Raw genomic sequence first — 21,545 nt, 5'->3', positions numbered from 1 at the left:
CTGTTCTGTGGCTATTTACATGGTATCTGAGCTTTTGCCTTGTATCGTACTGGTGCAGGTCACAGTTGAAATTTGGATTTATTGTTTTCACAAGCAATATAACTTTCAATATGTTTACACCTATAATGGTAAGCACATCTAATTTTGGGAACAGATTCCAACATGACTCTCGAGGTTTGGCACCACAAATAATTCTGATAACTTTTTCTGTAGTATTAATAATGTGCTTAGGTAGGCTTGAGTTGTTGCATCCCATATTTCTACAGCATAGTTGAAATTTGATGAGAATAGGCCATGATAAGCAATTTTTAGTACCCACATGTCCTTACAATATTTTCTAATCATATTTATAGCAAACACATTCTTCAACAGCTTACATGCTAAGGAATCGATATGCATGTCCCATTGAGAGACTACTGCCCAACGTCAACCAAGAAACACAAGACACTTCACTTGATACAACCTTATTTCTGTGGAGAACCAAAAGTCCACATATGCTTGTTATTATTCTGCAATTCAACACACAAAACTACTTCTGCATGTTACCTCAATTTCCATTTCCAAGAAAGTTCATAACTAAATAATAATTCTCTTCAATTAACCTAATATTCACTGTATGTAGTTTTACTTGTTTCAATATGTTACATGTAAAAATATGAATACTTGATGGTGGAGGTGGTGAACTGATCCCATCTGCAGAATATGGGAGGAGTAGACAAAATAACTCTAATATTTGATTCAAACTGGACACCGGACCATTGCAATGAAGGTTCACGTGATACAATGAGATAAAACAGGCTCCAGGTGAGCACCAAAAAATTTGTCTGTCAGTAGTCAATCCTACCAAAATGAGTCTTGCTTCCCTGTGTGATGCCATTGCGTCCTTCACCCTGAGCCTGTGAGAAGTTTGTTACCAGATGATCAGAAATACTGCAATATTTGGGAGCTTGCTCTGCGGTCCTCCATATGTTCGGAAACTATGATGAACCATTGCGTAAAATGTGAGAATCGTAACTTTGGCTCCCATCAATAAGAAATGCAATGAACAAATTCTTTGCCAATGTGAACAGTCACAATTAGTCCTTAAGCAGAGTGGTAAACTATTTCATCTAAAAAAACAATTTTTGTATATGATCTTTAGTGATGGTTTTAAATTTATGAGCATAGTTATGCCACTGAAGTACTTTTCTGGAACACTCATTTGTACTTTTGTGTAAAGTCAGAATCTGTTCTACAGCCATTGCTGTGCTGAACTAGTATGGTAATGGGACAGGTGCAGTTCAGAATTTAATCTTGCCAGATTTAATCCAAAAACACTTGAACCACCTGACTATCTTTTTTGGGTTATTATAACATACTATAACCATATATTTGATTGTGTGGATGGGTATAACGGAGGTTTTTGGACACTGTTAGTGCTTCATACAAGTTTTCATGATGCCAAGAGGCCCTAACTTAGTCATTTTGGCATGCTGACATAATTTTGTTCAACTTTTTTAAGGCCACGGAGGACATAATTTGTTAATTCTTTTATAGTGGTGTAACCTCTGTGAACTTAGTTATTTTTGTATTTTTATTTTCTCATTTACTTATTATGAAGCCACAAGGGCTGTAATTTGCCAGTTCTCTGTATTAATATAAATCCCAGGCACTTATAAAATGTCCAGAGAGGCCACAGTCAAGAAAAATATCTGAGTTTATGTTACAGTTATGAGGTAGTACATTCAAAGCTACCTGGCTATAAAATAATTTCCTACACTTTCCAATTAGATAATTTTGTATAGCTTTTGTATTAGTGTGATTATTCAGACCACATCATGACCCCATCTTGCACACAGATAACTTTATTTGATGAAAATTTCAGATATTCTCCTATACTTTTTTTTAATAGTTTTTGTATTGATATACTAGTAACTGTGCAATAGTTACTCACTTTAACACTCTTGCTAAAAGATGGGTAAATGGTAAAATTGAAGAACTTTATTCAAACTTGCAAGACACATGAGGGATACATTGAATCACAAAATGAATGTTGTTTGTACTGAGTTGTGAGCCACCCTGCTCTTCTGTAGATAACACACACTAAATCACACAGATTGACCACACACTGTCAACGTATGGTGAATGATAGGTCACCACAGCAGACTCCCTCTTTTGAGTGTGGAAAATTGAGTGACTAACTGCATGCTGCTGCCAAGGGCAGACCTCGCCAGATGATTTCTGCAATGAACCAGTATTACCAGCTCTGCCTTGGGTTTCTGTGAATGCAGGGCAACAACTGTATCTTTCATTTATCACTGACTGAAGAGTCTGTTTGTGGAATCAAGGGGTGCTGGGAATTGACAGGAATTTCTGGTGTATCTATCACCATTCTTGAGTGAGAAAACCTCCAAAAAGTTCCTGTGCTTTACTTGGAACTTGGTTGTGGAACATGGCTGCATGTGGCAGTTTGCAGGTGCTGGGGGAGGTGTCATGTCATTGGTGGAGCTTCCTCTGAGCGCATCCATCAGAAATATGCCCATGCTGGTTGAAAGAGTGGGGTATCCAATATGCACAGGTTGGTATACTTGATTTTTAGACCTGCTTCTCTAATAAAACTTGGAGATAGGTGAAGCTTCATGTGTGGCTAAGTAGAATACTGCAGGTGTTTTTGATGTAAATGGATCATCTGCATCTTGTTTTGATTAAGTTGTAGGAGCATTTCCTCTGAGAGTCAGTCACCAGTTGATGTTCGAATAGGGGTATTGCAAGTGCCAACTCTGGAGCTCTTCATCTGTTACATGTGCGGGTTTCACTCACTCTATGGAGACTGTTGTGGCAATTCCATCTTGAAGTATTATAAACATGTGAATTCTGTGTTGTAATACTTTATATGGCCCAGCGTAAAGGGAAAGTAGAAGCAGCTTAACTGCATCAATATGCAACCAAATATCAGAACAGCTCTGGAGGTCCTCATGAAAAAGTGTTTGGTTTTTGCCACAGCACGCTGGTGCTGCTGAAATGAGTCACTGTATTGCATGCTGCAATCTTTGCACAAATTTTTGCAGGATGTGAGCAGAGGGTGTTGTCACTCCTTGGCTCTGTGTGAGGTCGGTGGGAAAGTGAATTTGTTGCCCATAGACTAATTGACTCAAAGCAGGTCAGTATCTGTTTTTGCAGCCATCCTTAAACCCAGTAATACATAAGGCAGTGCATTGGTCCAGGTACTTCCATAGCACATGAGTGCTGCTTTGAGTATCCTGCGCAGTCCTTCTACAGTCCCATTACTCTTGGGATAGTAGCAGGTAGTTTTGAGATGGAAGATGCCACATAGTTTTGTGAGTTCAGTTAATAGTGAATTGTTGACCATGATGCATGGTCACTGTAGCCAGAAAACTCAATCTGGCAATCCACATGTGGACAAATTCTATAGCCACTGTCTCTGTTAATACACTGAAATGCCAAAGAAACTGTATAGGCATGTGTATTCAAATATAGAGATACGCAAACAGGCAGAACATGGCAATGAAGTTGGCAACACCTGTATAAGGCAGCAAGTGTCTGGCACAGTTGTTAGATTGGTTACTGCTGCTACAATGGCAGGTTATTAAGATTTAAGTCAGGTTGAATGTGGTGTTATAGTTGGCACATGAACGATGGGACACAGCATCTCTGAGGTGACAATGAAGTGGAGATTTTCCAATATGACCATATCACGGTGTACCATAAATATCAGGAATCCGGTAAAACATCAAATCTCTGATATCGCTGCAGCCGGAAAAAGATCCTACAAGAATGGGACCAACGACGACTGAAGAGAATTGTTCAACGTGACAGAAGTGCAAACCTTTCACAAATTGCTGCAGATTTCAGTGCTGGGTCACTAACATGTGTCATCATGTAACCCATTCAATGAAACACCATCGATATGGGTATTGGAGGTGAAGGTCCACTTGTGTACCCTCGGTGATTGCATGACACAAAGCTTTACGCGTTGCCTGGGCCCATCAATGCCAACTTTGGACTGTTGATGACTTGAAACATGTTGCCTGATCAGACAAATTTTGTTTCAAATTGTATCAAGCGGTTGGATGTGTACGGGTATGGGGACAACCTCATGAATCCATTGACCCTGCATGTCAACAGGAGACTGTTCCAGCTAGTGGAGGCTCTGTAATAGTGTGGGGCATGTTCAGTTGGAGTAATACAGGACCCCTGGTAGATTGTAAGAGGATACCCTCCTCTAGCATTACTTTTCCTCAACAGAAGTAGTTGATACAAAAATATTTACAAATTTTGAGAAGGTCAATATTATCTCAGCTGTTTTTCTAAAAAATTTCGTATGATTTTGTACACGAAGTGTTATATTACAACTTAAAATCTGTAAAAATAAATTACATTATTTTTTTGTTACAATCTATATGTACTGGCTCAGAATGTGCAGTTCAAATTATTTACTTTTAGAAACATTTGAAATTACAAAATATTGGCACACTTCAAATTTCTGTTATTAATTATACAGTCTTATACTATTTATTATGTTTATTTCTGGCTTAATTTATAAAGTAATAATATAAATTAATAGAAATTCATTTGTCAAGGGAATTTGTAAACGCTTTGGAATATTGTTTTTCACCACAGAGTGAGGTGGTAGTGGGCATGCCTCTGATGTGATCGAACATATTTTATAATTTGGAATAACAATGTAATTTCAGCTTCGTTAATCTGAAAATTCAATAGACAGTGTGATATAGAAAAATGTGAGAGAACAAATTATCATGAAGGAAACAAAAAAATTGAACAGGCTTACTTATATTGGAACCATGAGAACCTACAATGTAAAAAATTTAAGCTTCAAGAATCAGCCCCTAGATGTGAAGAACTGGAGCCAACTATGAGAAAAGAAGATAAGTAAAAAGTTTATTGTAAATCTTACTCCCCTCAAAACTTATTAAAAGAGTTAACCATAAAGAGATTGACAATCAACAAATGATGTGAGGGAGGGGTAGATAACAGGTGGTGGTGTCATCCGGAATCAGTTGACTAGTAATGAAATTTTGTCTGTTGCAGAAGGGAGAGTGATTTGTGTCATTTGCAGTTTATATATGAATGGATTTCCGATCAAATGAAGAAAGAAGATTGAGGACTGTCGAACAAAGTAAATATTAGCAAAGGTGTCGATGTGCTACCAACAATGATGGACCGGATCAAATAAGAGAGGGTTTTAAAACTACAAACAGGCATATCAAAAAGGAAAGATAAGTACAAACTATTTGTGAAGTTAATTTGTTTGTGGACTCATGTGCTTGTTAACAAAATGAATAGAGATGAGGATAGGATCAAGGTAGAAGTGAAAGCTGAAGGCTTCGTTCAGGACATGTTTGAGCCAAAGGAAATCGTAGTCAGCAAAGAAACAGTAAAAACTGATATTTTGCAGTTAATTTTGGAATAACTAGAGGAAATGAAGACAGATAACAATAGCAAATTTAGTGCAGTTAATGATCAGTTAACTGAAAAATTTACTTCACAACGAGGACAACTAAATGACCTGCAAACTGAAAACAATAGTAACATGAACAGGTTGCAAGACCAAATAGACCAATGTAGCAATCATGTTTCAGAGCTACAAAAATGGATTGTCAGAGGAGTTAAAAAGTGTGAATGAAAAAGTTGATGTTTTAGAAAATAAATTTGTTGTTTTGGAAAATGAGCTAGTAAGTGAATCTGCAAGACAATCATAGAATGTCAATGATGTCACACTTGAACAGAAGGCCATAGCAGAAAAAATGGAACACAACATCACCAGTTTAGACCAAAGAATTTTAAATGTTGAAAACAACACGCAAAATAATGTAACCGTTTTAGATCAAAAACTTTCAGCAGTTCAGGAAATATATGTGAACCAAAGTCTATGTGAAAAAGAACAGCATTGCATGGTCCAACAGTCCCATCATAAGTTTACCATCAAACAATTTAAATCCAGAGGATTTTCTGCACCACTGTAGAGATAGTTTTGTGTCAGGTATCAATGCAATCAAAAAATTAAATTTGTTAAAAGATGTCTTGAAGGCGAAGCTCTGTCACGAGTAAATTTAAATTTCAGTCAGTGGGAAACATATCGAAGTTTTGAGAAAAGATTTTTAAATAAATTTTGATCAGAAGCTGAACAGGAGAGAATTAATGGTGAATTTTTGAATTCTTCGTTAAAAATTAACACACTGATAAACCATTCGCTGAAATGACATAGACTGATGCACTTAAAAGGAGATTACCAGAAGGATTACAGTGGGATTTAGTACACAGACCTGAGGATTGTCTCGAACAATTTTTACGATATGTTGACAGGCTAGGTAGGGAAGCAGAAAGAAGTATGTATCATGATAATCTGAATGGTAGAAATCACAATGGGAGTAATTACAGAAACAGTGATAATGGTAACTTCTACCAGAATCAAAATGTTAATAGAGACAGAAATTTTGAACATCTGCAGGATAGGAATAATAGGGATAACTGTGGGCAATTTTATAAATGAAACAATCATAGAAGTAACCACTCAGTAAATGGCAGTTTGCCTCGCTGAGGTTCACATTTTTGGGGCAAGGAAACACAACAAACACAGGATGCCCAAGTTACACTTGCAATTAGATAGTAACAGTGTTAATTATATGGCACATGTATCTGAAATTGTTGTTTTTGTTGTTGTTGTGGTCTTCAGTCCTGACACTGGTTTGATGCAGCTCTCCATGGTACTCTATCCTGGGCATGCTTCTTCATCTCCCAGTACTTACTGCAACCTACATCCTTCTGAATCTGCTTAGTGTATTCATCTCTTGGTCTCCCTCTATGATTTTTACCCTCCACACTGCCCTCCGATGCCATATTTGTGATCCCTTGATGCCTAAGAACATGTCCTACCAACCGGTCCCTTCTTCTTGTCAAGTTGTGCCACAAACTCCTCTTCTCCCCAATTCTATTCAATACCTGCTCATTAGTTATGTGATCTACCCATCTCATCTTCATCATTCTTCTGTAGCACCGCATTTCAAAAGCTTATATTCTCTTCTTGTCAAAACTATTTATCATCCATGTTTCACTTCCATACATGGCTACACCCCATAAAAATATTTTCAGAAACAACTTCCTGACACTTAAATCTATACTCGATGTTAACAAATGTCTCTGCTTCAGAAACACTTTCGTTGCCATTGCCAGTCTACATTTTATATCCTCTCTACTTCAACCATCATCAGTTATTTTGCTCCCCAAATAGCAAAACTCCTTTATTACTTAAAGTGTCTCATTTCCTAATCTAATTTCCTCAGCATCACCCGATTTAATTTCACTACATTCCATTTTCCTCGGTTTGCTTTTGTTGATGTTCATCTTATATCCTCGTTTCAAGACACTGTCCATTCCATTCAACTGCTCTTCCAAGTCCTTTGCTGTCTCTGACAGAATTACAATGTCATCGGCGAACCTCAAAGTTTCTATTTCTTCTCCATGGATTTTAATTCCTACTCCAAATTTTTCTTTTGTTTCCTTTACTGCTTGCTCAATATACAGATTGAATAACATCAGGGATAGGCTACAACCCTGTCTCACTCCCTTCCCAACCACTGCTTCCCTTTCATGCTCCTCAACTCTTATAACTGCCATCTGGTTTCTGTACAAATTGTAAATAGTCTTTCGCTCCCTGTATTTTACCCCTGCCACCTTCAAAATTTGAAAGAGAGTATTCCAGTCAACAATGTCAAAAGTTTTCTCTAAGTAGACAAATGCTAGAAACTTGGGTTTGCCTTTCCTTAATCTTTCTTCTATGATAAGTCGTAAAGTCAGTATTGCCTCACGTGTCACAACATTTCTATGGAATCCAAATTGATCTTACCCAAGGTTGGCTTCTACCAGTTTTTCCATTCGTCTGTAAAGTATTCACGTTAGTATTTTGCAGCTGTGACTTATTAAACTGATAGTTCGGTAATTTTCACATCTGTCAACACCTGCTTTCTTTGGGATTGGAATTATTATATTCTTCTTGAAGTCTGAGGGTATTTCGCCTGTCTCATACATCTTGCTCACCAGGTGGTAGAGTTTTGTCAGGACTGGCTCTCCCAAGGCCATCAGAAGTTCTAATAGGAATGTTGTCTACTCCCGGGGTCTTGTTTCGACTTAGGTCTTTCAGTGCTCCGTCAAACTCTTCACGCAGTATCGTATCTCCCATTTCATCTTCATCTACGTCCTCTTCCATTTCCACAATATTGTCCTCAAGTACATGGCCCTTGTATAGACCCTCTGTATACGCCTTCCACCTTTCTGCTTTCCCTTCTTTGCTTAGAACTGGGTTTCCATCTGAGCTCTTGATATTCATACAAGTGGCTTTCTTTTCTCCAAAGGTTTCTTTAATTTTCATTTAGGCAGTATCTATCTTACCCCTAGTGAGATAAGCCTCTACATCCTTACATTTGTCCTCTAGCCATCCCTGCTTAGCCATTTTGCACTTCCTGTCGATCTCATTTCTGAGACATTTGTATTCCTTTTTGCCTGCTTCATTTACTGCATTTTTATATTTTCTCCTTTCATCAATTACATTCAATATTTCTTCTGTTACCCAAGGATTTCTACTAGCCCTTGTATTTTTAGCTACTTGACCCTCCGCTGCCTTCACTACTTCATCCCTCAGAGCTACCCATTCTTCTTCTACTGTATTTCTTTCCCCCATTCCTGTCAATTGTTCCCTTATGCTCTCCCTGAAACTCTGTACAACCTCTGGTTTAGTCAGTTTATCCAGGTCCCATCTCCTTAAATTCCCACCTTTTTGCAGTTTCTTCAGTTTTAATTTACAGTTCATAACCAATAGATTGTGGTCAGAGTCCACATCTGCCCCTGGAAATGTCTTACAATTTAAAACCTGGTTCCTAAATCTCTGTCTTACAATTATATAATCTATCTGATACCTTCTAGTATCTCCAGGATTCATCCATGTATACAACCTTCTTTTATGATTCTTGAACCAAGTGTTAGCTATGATTAAGTTATGCTCTGTGCAAAATTCTACCATACGGCTTCCTCTTTCATTTCTTACCCCCAATCCATATTCACCTACTATGTTTCCTTCTCTCCCTTTTCCTACTCTCGAATTCCAGTCACCCATGACTATTAAATTTTCGTCTCCCTTCACTACCTGAATAATTTCTTTTATTTCATCATATATTTCATCAATTTCTTCATCATCTGCAGAGCTAATTGGCATATAAACTAGTACTACTGTAGTAGGTATGGGCTTTGTGTCTATCTTGGCCACAATAATGCGTTCACTGTGCTGTTTGTAGTAGCTTACCCTCATTCCTATTTTTTTATTCATTATTAAACCTACTCCTGAATTACCCCTATTTGATTTTGTATTTATAACCCTGTATTCACCTGACCAAAAGTCTTGTTCCTCCTGCCACCGAACTTCACTAATTCCTACTACATCTAACTTTAACCAGTCCATTTCCATTGTTAAATTTTCTAACCTACCTGCCCGATTAAGGGATCTGACACTCCGAACTGTAGAATGCCAGTTTTCTTTCTCCTGATAACGACGTCCTCTTGAGTAGTCCCCGCCCAGAGATCCGAATAGGGGACTATTTTACCTCTGGAATATTTTACCCAAGAGGATGCCATCATCATTTAACCATACAGTAAAGCTGCATGCCCTCAGGAAAAATTACAGCTGTAGTTTCCCCTTGCTTTCAGCCGTTCGTAGTACCAGCACAGCAAGGCCGTTTTGGTTAGTGTTACAAGGCCAGATCTGTCAATCATCCAGACTGTTGCCCCTACAACTACTGAAAAGGCTGCTGCTCCACTTCAGGAACCATATGTTTGTCTGGCCTCTCAATAGATACCCGTGCATTGTGGTTGCACCTACGGTACGGCCATCTGTATCGCTGAGGCATGCAAGCCTCCTCACCAACGGCAAGGTCCATGGTTCATGGGGGGATCTGAAATTGAACAGAAGGAATATCAAATTTATCATTTATGTTTTGATCAAACGTTTTGGGATACTATGTTTAATATTGGTGATGTAGGTACTGATCACAAACCACAATGTGAGAGGAGTGAGAATTTTGATGTAGTATGTACTAATGATTTCTTCTTTTGGTCAGAAAACGGTGTTACTGATGTATGTAAATTAGGTAATGACTATACTGGATCTGAACCAGGTTGTATTTTTGATGTAGATGTGAATGAGAGCTGTGAAATAACTGAGGTTGATAAGTCTCAGACTGGTAGCTTATTGCAGATGAATGTAGGTGAAGTAAGTGTTGGAAATATATTTCCTACATTGGAGTATTAATAGCGTTTCATTCCACGTGACTAATAAATTGGGAATCACTCTGCTTTAACACTACAGCATACGTAAGTGTAGAACTGTGTAGCCTTAGCCTAGTTGGTTTATGTTCTATGATCGTTTCTCTCTTCCCAGTAATTTCTTGGAATGGAATGCAAAGACTAAAATACTACAAAATGATAGCACAAGTGATTTACGTAAAATGTTTTGAACTCCTTGTTCTTGGAGGTACATTATGCGTAAATCATACATTTATTCTTCTTCTTAAATGTCTGCCATGTCACAACAATACCCTCACATGTATGAGACTTGTATCTACTATACACCATAGGGAATGCTAAAGTGCTCAGCATGCAGACATCTAGAGATATTTTGTGTAATTGGACGGTTAATATGAGTAAGACTGGTATGGAACAGTCATTGCAAGTGGCAGTTACAGTATTGGAATGAGAATACCGGTCTATATTACTAGCGTTGGTCAGTAGAAGTTTGGAACACGTGTTATACGAGGGTAGTTTGAAAAGTTCTTGGAATCACCATGAGGCCTCAGCGCTAGCACAACTAGTTGTTCATGTGATATTCATTGCACTGTTGCCTGTAAACACGTGCCATATCAGTGATCTAGAAAGAGAGCTATAGCGGTGACGTGGCTCTGTTGTTTTTCCCGCGTAGTGATTTGCAAAGATGGAAAAAATCGAGATTCAAGCAATGATTAAGTACTTAGTAAAGGTATGACAGCAAAGGACATTCATGCCGATTTTCAGAATACACTAGGGGACTCTGCACCTTCATATCCAACTGTTGCCAAGTGGACAAATGAGAGCTTAGATGATGATCTGGGCAGTGGTCGGCTAAGATGTGTCACTACTCCAGAAATCATTGCAAAAGAGTACTAAATGGTCATGGAGGATCGCCAGTTGAAAGTACGTGAAATTGCTGACGCTTACCAGATGTCATCTGAAAGGGTATATCACATTTTAACTGAAGAATTAGAAATGAAAAAATTGTCTGCAGGATGGGTGCCGCGACTCTTGACGCTGGATCAAAAACGCAAGAGAATGGACATACCTGAACAATGTTTGGCCCATTTTAGGAGAAACGAACAAGATTTTTTGCGCCGGTTTGTGGCCACAGATGAAACTTGGGTGCACTACTATACCCCAGAGACAAAATAACAGTCAAAGCAGTGGCAACATGCTGATTATCCGCCACCAAAGAAAGCAAAGACAATTTCTTCGGCGGGTAAGGTCATGGAATCAGTGTTCTGGGATGCGAAGAGGATTCTGTTTGTAGATTATCTCCCCTCTGGGCAAACAATTACTGGATAATACTATGCTAACCTCCTGGACAAATTGCAACAAAAGATACGTGAAAAAAGGCCAGGTTTGGCAAGAAAGAACGTCATCTTCCATCAAAACAATGCGCGCCCGCAGACGTGCCGTTGCCATGCAAAACTACACGAACTAAGTTATGAATTGTTGCCACATCCGCATTATTCACCTGATAATGGCCTCCATTAGACTTCCATCTCTTCCCAAAACTGAAAATTTTTCTTGATGGACGAAGATTCACTCCAAACGAAGGATTGATAGCCAGAGTTGACAGCTGTTTTGCAGGCCTGGAGGTAACTCATTATTGATATGGGATCAAGGCACTGCAACATCTTTCGACCAAGTGCGTTAAGCTACAACGAGACTACATTGAAAAATTAAAAAAAAATGTTTCAGTGATGTAAGTACTTTTTCTATTGCATTGTGAGAACTTTTCAAACCACCCTCGTACTCTTTGCGGAAGCAAAAATTGACGTGAAACAGAACTTGCGTCATGGGACGTAGGCAGTGTAATAGTTCGCGATATGTCCAATGTATATGACTGTCGCAAAGTAATGAAGGGGGTGGTTTAGCAATGATACAGAAATTGAGTACCATGCTGCAGTGTCATTGGCTGATACCATCACGAGATCAATGCGGTGAGACGTTTTGCTGACATGACAAATCGTCCAGTGTGATGATTTGGATCTTGAGTGATTCAGTAAAATGCTTTGAAATTACGGATAACCTGGTAAAACTATTAAAATTTATGAATAATACGTAAAGCTGAAGAAAATACGTCACAAAATGTGGAGGGAAAAGGGTAATTACATGCTCGCATGAATGTATGAAAATCATTCCATTCCTCCACCGGTGGGACTGATAATTGATGGTGCAAATAATCCATGCTCTGTGGATTTAAGCCCTGCAGAATACCCTCTTGTTCCAGTCGCAGTTACGCCCATATTAATTAAGGCTGCAGTGTCCAAAGATTTGGAGGTCTGAATGACTACCACCTAGGACAACAAACTGGCGACCCTGTGCCTGTGTGCAATATGCACCACCAGTATGAGGAATCAATGCTCTGCGTCTCTTCAAAAACAGAACACCGTCACTATGGAAGATATCGTCACTTTCGGATAGCTGTTTGGAAACCCTCTACAATGATGCAAACCTCTCCAGTTTCCATGCAAAGTATATTAAGATCTATTTCACATTTTTGTCAATAAGAAACACTACCTTTGTCTTTTATTTCAACCATTCCGTGACTTCTGGAAGCAGCTTAGTTTACACCATGTGATGTTCAGTGTTCTGTGAGAGTCAGTGGACTGAAAAGTGTTAACGTCCGTTTAGTACCTGATACAGATGTCGAAGTCAAGGCAGAAAAACAATATTTACAGTTATGTACACAGTTGTAGGTAGTCACACACTGTTTAGATGTGTTACAGCAAAAAAACAATGTACCAAACTGCTTATGAAACAACAACACAGGAACCCTCCCTTGTGACTGATACTCTGGTCTTGCTCCAGTACAGGCGACAAAACACGCAAAACCATGGAAGCGACTTCGATCACTGTCTACCTGCTCGAATGGTCCAATGCACGTGTGTTGGAATCGCCACTTACGGTCGACGTCAACACGCAGATGGCATTTGTTTCTGATACATCAGAAGAGAGAGGGAGAGAAGTGGTAAAATCTTATTGAGTTCTCTACCAGCTAACGTAAACGAAGTTTTTAAAATTCGTTGTTTCACTCTGGTGGATGTTACAAAAATAACGAGGAGAGGGAGACAATGTCGTAATCATAGGAATACAATAAAAGAGATTAGGACATGTACATTCGGTAATGATGAATTGTAGTCGTTATGTCTCTGAATTTCTTTGTGCAGTTCATATATACTCTGCATGGCTGTGAATTTCGTCCTGTAAGTTGGTGTGGTTTTTTTCTTGTTGTGATAGCTCGCTACCTAGTCAGCCATGGAGGGTTGGCTGGACAGCCTTCTAACTATGGAACAGTGCTGTCGGAACGTTATGGAATTTCGAGAGAATCAGCAGGGTCTGTGACTTGGCTGGGGGTATCAGCACTTTCTGCTCTAGCGAATGCCGGCTATCGTGCAAGAACGTGCGTAACGTAAATAAAGACACAAGGACCTATTAATTGTAATTACACCCTTTATTCCTTGACAAATATGTGATAACGACTATGTTTCAGGAAGGTTTTGCTACTGGGAAGCAATGGTAGGCCATGCGAAACGATACCCAGCTAGTGTGAGTGTGAACATATCATAATTTTTCCTACGCTGTCGCTATAAATGATAGTCACGGTACTTATTAGGAATGGTAATGCAGTTGGAACACAACGTTACTGTGGTCAGTGTTCCGATATGTGCAAAGAAAATGACTATGTCATAAGACGGATATATATTTATGTGGGAAATTGATATTTCCAGAGCCACAGTAGTGAAGAGGAGGTATTACTGATACTTCGCTCATTGTTAAATCTCACCAGATTGGCGCTACCGTTGCAATATTTAATCATAATTACATAATAAATATGTGGCTGGTTTCCTAGGAGGACTGTGTCTGACATGCAGGTATGTGGCAGAGGTAGCCGGTGACCGGAACAAATGGACATTTCCAGCTTAAGGCACGAGCCGGTGCCCCAACTGGACAGGCAGGTACAAGCATGCAGCTGACCTAACCGCGTCGCCCTCTGGGTTGACGAATAGTGAACTAATACGCAGTATGTGTTTGGCAGCCTTTGAGATCACGAGTGTTCCACGTATTCTCAGATTTTTATGTGGATCTTTGAAATGGTTTAATATGGTGAATTTCCCCCGCCCCCACCTTCCAATGTACATTAACTGGTCGACTGCTTGTACTGCCATTCTACTCATTTCTCTGTCTTTATTTGGTAGAGAGAACATCGACTGTGATGTGTTGTTTGCACCTAGATGGTGAGAAACAGTTGGAAAAGATATCTGCTGGTTCTCTGTACATGAGAAATACGAATGATTATAACTATTAAAACTTCATTTGATTTTGTAAAGTCCAAGGATGATCGGGAATCTGTTACACGAGGTATGATTGGAAAGTTTTAAGAATGGGTTCAAATGGCTCTGAGCACTATGGGACTTAACTTCTGAGGTCATCAGTCCCATAGTACTTAGAACTACTTAAACCTAACTAACTTAAGGACATCACACACATCCATGCCCGAGGCAGGATTCGAACCTGCGACCGTAGCGGTCGCGCGGCTCCAGACTGTAGCGCCCAGAACCTCTCGGCCACTCCGGCCGGCTTTAAGAATGGGCTTGTAATTCTACAATGGTGGTACTTACATTCTATCGTGATGCATTTCCTTCAAAATAGTGCCCTTCTCACTGAACACACCGTTAAGAATCATTCCTGGAAATTTTTTTCCTGAAGTGCGTTAAGGACGCTCTCCATACTTGCCTGGATGTCTTCAGTCGAGTCAAATCGCTTCCCTTTCAGTTAAAATCTCAGTTTAGGAAACAGGTAGAAGTCCGCAGGGGCCAAATCAAGGGCGTATGGCGGTTGTGGAAGCACAGGAATTTTGAATTTGGTCAAAAATTCAACAATGGAGAACGCACGATGAGCTGGAGCATTGTCATGGTGTAACACCCAACTCCTGTCTTTCCACAATGCAGGCCTTTTCTTCTGCACCTTTTCGTGCAAACACTCAAGGATTCATTTGTAGTATTCCTGGTTAATTGTCTGCCCTCTACGAGTAAATTCATTTTGCACAATACCGGTAGAATCAAAAAAATAACCAACGTCTTCACCTTCGACTGGCTTTGCTATGCTTTTTTTCGGTCGTGATGAAGACCACACTTTAGTTTCAGGATCATATCCTAGTAATTACTCTATTTAACAAATCTGGGTCATTTTTAATGCGATTAATCAGTTCTTGGCCGGCCGATGTGGCCGAGCGGTTCTAGACGCTACAGTCTGGAACCGCGCGACCGCTACGTCGCAGGTTCGAATCCTGCCTCGGGCATGGATGTGTGTGATGTCCTTAGGTTAGCTAGGTTTAAGTTGTTCTAAGCTCTAGGGGACTGATGACCTCAGAAGTTAAGACCCATAGTGCTCAGAGCCATTTACATTTAATCAGTTCTTGGTACACTTCAAGTCGGTATTGTCTCTGGTCACTTGACAACACTTTTGGAAAGAATTTTTCAGACATTCGATGCATGTACAGATCTTCAGTTAAAATTAACTGAACTGCATAGAAGCTTAGTTCATTAGGCATCTCCCTAATTGTAAGTCTACGATCAGAGCACACTAAGTCGCGAACTTTCATAACATTTTCATTCGTTTTTGAGGTGGAAGGACGGACGGACCGTGGTTCATCTTCAAATGATTCGCGACCATTTTTAAATCTGGTGAACGAGACAAAAACATTTTACTGGCTCATACAATAATCTCCAAAAGCTGTTTTTAATAGTTCGTAAGTCTCAGAAGCTGATTTCCCGGTTTTAAAACAAAATTTCACACAAAGTCGTTGCTCCGTTTTTACGTCCATTGTCACGAAGACAGAATCGGGCAACAAGCTCTAACAGACCTGCACTCAACCAGCTGCCACAACGAACAGAATGAAGGAAATGCAGAGGACAAGGCAATGACTCACTCCCCACCCTCCGTGTACCTGCCCGCCAAACCAGTAAGCAGTAGTGGATCCATTCTCAAAACTTTACAATCACACCTCGTATCATCAACATCTATATTCGCCAAAAAATACGAGTGGAACTCCCAGTTTCCTCTATTTTCGAGTTTTCACATAATAATCCTCACATGCGAGACAAGTTTCTAGTTACTCAACGTTCTGCAGCACATCCCATGTAATGAACTCTATAAAGCTTCGGCTTTCTAGAGATACAATTTCCACTCTTTGTTTTCGGAATTAAACTGTGCAAGCGATCGGTAGCCTACTGATGATTGATATCGAGAACAGTCACGTAAATGGTATGATATTCTGGCAAATCATGTGAAAATACTTGAAATTTCTGAAATTTTCATATGATGCTCAATGATTTCAGCATAAAAGTATCACAAATACGTCGCTTTTTGGCGTATGAAATCGGATGTTTCAGATAATATCGGTTTCAAGATCGGTAAATTAATTCGCAATTAAAGAAGCATTTGTCATCGACAGAGCTCAGAAAGTAAATGTTCTTGTAATACCAGAGTCTGCAAATGGTCGCACCTCGTTCCAGAAAGCACGGCAGCAAGCAAGCCAGACGGAAACGATGTTGCTGGTGGCGCTCTTGTCCAGGGGAACCAGAACAGCCTTTGTACACAAGTTCAGAGAGTGGCTGCTGTCAGCAGAGGGCGCTCTCATCCTGCACCAGGTCAATGTTTTGACCGTTGGCCACGGTGGATGAGTGGCTCTCGTCGCAGGGAATATCTAGTGCTGCAACTATTTATGGCTCATGTGCTTAAAGTTTTGGGATCTGTATGTCTTCGCAGTATCTGTATGAGTGTCTGATGATCGACAGCTATATGCAGGATGCAGAAGTCATGACTTTGTATGGTCCAGGATACGAACTGTGTGTACTACATCGATGTGGTAGAATTGTACAATAGTTTGTGGTGATGTAGCCTGGCTGGAGATCTGTTTCACTCCGAAAAATTCAAGCTTTCTTCGACAGTAGCAGAGCAGTGTAATTTCTGTAGTGACTTTTTCGATAGTTTCCGTATTTCAAATGGTTCAAATGGCTCTGAAGACTATGGGACTTAACATCTGAGGTCATCAGTCTCCTAGAACTTAGAACTACTTAAACCTAACTAACCCAAGGACGTCACACACATCCATGCCCGAGGCAGGATTCGAACCTGCGACCGTAGCAGTCGCGCTGTTCCAGACAGTAGCGCCTAGAACCGATCGGCCACACGGGCCTCCTTCCGTATTTCACGGTCTGTAGACCACTTTTGTAGGGTTTAACGGTCACTGCAAAATTTCTGGTCTATGTTTTCCGATTTTTAATTTGTCTGGTGCTCCCACACCAGCAGCAGCAATTTGCGGGTAAATTCAGTAAGAACCAATAAGAATGCTCCATTCACAGGAAGTTCCATGACCTCAGAGAGTCACAAGACATCCTTTGTGGACAGTTTCGAACAGGACAGGGGTACAGCAAGGTATCTACAGAAGGTTCCGTGGCATCAGAGAGTCACGTGACGTTTTCTTTGTTCGAGTGTCCAGAGGCAAGTACAGGGTTATTACAAATGATTGAAGCGATTTCACAGCTCTACAATAACTTTATTATTTGAGATATTTTCACAATGCTTTGCACACACATACAAAAACTCAAAAAGTTTTTTTAGGCATTCACAAATGTTCGATATGTGCCCCTTTAGTGATTCGGCAGACATCAAGCCGATAATCAAGTTCCTCCCACACTCGGCGCAGCATGTCCCCATCAATGAGTTCGAAAGCATTGTTGATGCGAGCTAGCAGTTCTGGCACGTTTCTTGGTAGAGGAAGTTTAAACACTGAATCTTTCACATCACTATGCGTGAAACTTGCCCGCACGCGTTCAACCGTTTCTTCGTTCACTGCAGGCCGACCCGTTGATTTCCCCTTACAGATGCATCCAGAAGCTTTAAACTGCGCATACCATCGCCGAATGGAGTTAGCAGTTGGTGGATCTTTGTTGAACTTCGTCCTGAAGTGTCGTTGCACTGTTATGACTGACTGATGTGAGTGCATTTCAAGCACGACATACGCTTTCTCGGCTCCTGTCGCCATTTTGTCTCACTGCGCTCTCGAGCGCTCTGGCGGCAGAAACCTGAAGTGCGGCTTCAGCCGAACAAAACTTTATGAGTTTTTCTACGTATCTGTAGTGTGTCGTGACCATATGTCAATGAATGGAGCTACAGTGAATTTATGAAATCGCTTCAATCATTTGTAATAGCCCTGTATTGTCAGACCATTCTCCTCTGGTTTGGACAGGTGGTATGCTCTCCAGAATAGCAGTTGAGAGACATCGAAAATTCCACCCATTTTTCTCGTCTGTAGGACAGTGCTTTGAATTATAGGAGCATATTGTAGACATTCGATCGGCTAGATGGCTACGTTTTTTTTTTTTTTTTTTTTTTTTTAATCTTTTGCGGATTCCGAAATATTTCACGAACTTTAAGATATGTCGTTGTTCGGATTTTCGGATTTTCCCTTTTGTGCTTAGACACCAGTGTGCCTCCAAAAGTGAAGAAAATAACAAATAAGTGTCTTAAAATCTCTGATTCCAGCAGCTAATATAAACTAAGCCCAATCAGCGTTTCAGAAAACACCACAGCAGCTGTAGGACTCAGAAATTTTTTTCTCTCTGACAGTGCCTTCAGAAAAGCAGCTAAATCTCGAAAAGCGATGAGTGTCCTATTTAGAGTTAGGGAGATATCTATTTATTTATTTCGAGTTGTAGGTGAAAGTGTGCTATATGTAGAGTTAGAGTCTGTATGCTACCAGTTTCAAGTGGTATTATGAATTATTTAAACTCCAGTTGAGTGACATTGTCAATTTCAAGCTGTAATGTGATCTTTAGAAATGAATAAATAAACTGTGTGGAATCCATCCGTGCAAACTGGTTAAATAAACAATATTCTGCACTGTCTTGTCTCCTGCAAATTATTTAAACAGTATTCCAATGCCTTAAATTGCTTAATGCAATGTGACTGACGACATGTTAGCCTACTTCGTGAGATCCCCTCAGTCCTACACAGACTGAGCGATTTTTCCTGACATTTTTTTCTGGGAGGTGTAAAATGTCCTCTGGTGCCAACAGTCATAATTGCTTGTATAAAAAAATAAAGAGGGTGAAATTGTTTAAATAAATACTATATTTATCCTCCCCATCTGGCAACTCAACACAGACTCATTTCCAGGAGGGTGGTGGGAGGGAGGAGAGGGGAGCAGAAAGGACAGGTGGGGAGTCAAGATTTCCCAGTGGGGCGATGGGGAATGGACCCACTTCCCTGCAAGGGAAACCCATTTGTATGAATACTAAATTTTATGTAAAAGGTGCGCCAGAAATGGCTTTGTCCTTGCTGCTATAAATCTACAAATGATAATCAAGCTACTTGTAAGGAATGTTACGCTGTTGGAACGTAACTTTACTGTGGTTAGTGTTCCTACATATCACCAGACGTGTGTGGAAAGTGATCAGACTACTATTCCTCTAAAAAATTACGTATGTCTAGCCATAAGGGGAGGATTGATTTGACGTGGGGATTGTGATTTCAGCGCATTGACGAGTATATTCGACTGTAAGGGGTGATAAATTTATTTTGTAAACACCTCCACAATATACCAATGCAATAGTTCAACTAGATGTGCTACATTGTACAAACAGGACTTGCAATATGACTGTAGCATCATGGACACGCAGAACGTCCTCTCATCGGCTCCCATAAGCAGATCCTCACATTTTGTTTGTCACTCAGTCAACTGCAGTGTTTATTACAGTACACCAACCAACATCAGTGTTGTCTTTCCAACTCTTGTTGATTATTACATAGTGCTGGACACCTGTGCTTTACAACACTTGTTTGAGAGAGTCTTGGCAGGATGCAGCACCTTCCGGAAGCACTGATGAAAATACCCACAGTCTATTCTCGAATGTGATTGGCTGGAAGACCTAAATGTTAAATAATTTCCCAAAACTGATACGATAATTTTTTCGGCTGCTATACACATATAAACGATTATGGGAAATGAGTGTGTGTGTTGGATTGTGAAATTACTGTGGTGAATGTTCTGACATGTCCAAAGAAAATGATGTGGGTTGAACTATGTTAGGTCATAATGGAGGTATATATTTGATGTCGAGAATCGCAATTTCAGTGCATCGATAGTCATAAGGGGTGTAAAAGATTTTATGTGGAAAATTATGTCCAGTTATAAGAAGGACATAGATTCATGTGGGAAATTGATATCTCCAGACACACAGTCGTCAGGAGAATGTGTTGCCAATACTTCGCTCATTGTCTAATGTCACCAGATTGGCGCTACGATGTAATATTTTATTTTAATTACACCTGCACAATAGATCGATGCAAAGGTTCAACTGGATCTGCTAATGTGTACAAACATAGCTTGCAATATGGCGGTAACATCATGGGTATGCAGAGTGTCCTCTCATCGGTTCCCCTAAGCAGATCCCCGCACTTTCTTTGTCACACTATCGACTGCAGTGTTTATTACAGTACGCCAACCCATATAGGTGATGTCTTTCCAAGCGTTTCGTCCAGAGAAGTGCTGTTGATCATCACATAGTGCCAAACACCTGTGCTTTACAACACTTGTGTGAGAGAGTCTTGGCGGGATGCAGCACCTTTTGAAAGCACTGATTGAAAATATGTACAATCCATTCTTGAATGTGATTGGCTGGAAGACGTGAATGTTAAATAATTTCCTAGAACTGAGACGAATCAAGACACCTAGTCGATATGTGTGCGGATATACCACAATTTTTTCGGATGCTATACACATATAGACGATAATCAGAAATGTGTACATGTTGGAATTTAAAATTAACGTGGTCAGTGTCCCGACATGTACAAACAAAATCAGTGGATGGGACTATGTCCAGTCATAAGAGAGGTATAGACTTGATGTGAAAAACTGCAATTTCAGTGCATCGTTAGCCGTAAGAGGTGCAGAACATTTGAAGTGGAAAGTTACGTTCAGTCATAAGAAGGCTACAGATCTACAAGGGAAATTGATATTTCCAGAGACACAGTCATGAGGGTGATGTATTTCCAATACTTTGCACATTGTCGAACGTCACCAGATTGGTGCTATGATCGTGATGTTTAATTGTAATTACTCTGATAAATGTGTGGCTTGTTTCCTATAACGACTCTGCCTGGCATCAGAGCGTGTAGCAGAGGTAACCAGTGACCAGAAT

Source organism: Schistocerca nitens, chromosome 7, assembly GCF_023898315.1.
Source record: "Schistocerca nitens isolate TAMUIC-IGC-003100 chromosome 7, iqSchNite1.1, whole genome shotgun sequence".
Taxonomy (NCBI): Eukaryota; Metazoa; Arthropoda; class Insecta; order Orthoptera; family Acrididae; genus Schistocerca; species Schistocerca nitens.
Note: the sequence above shows the minus strand (reverse complement) of the source record.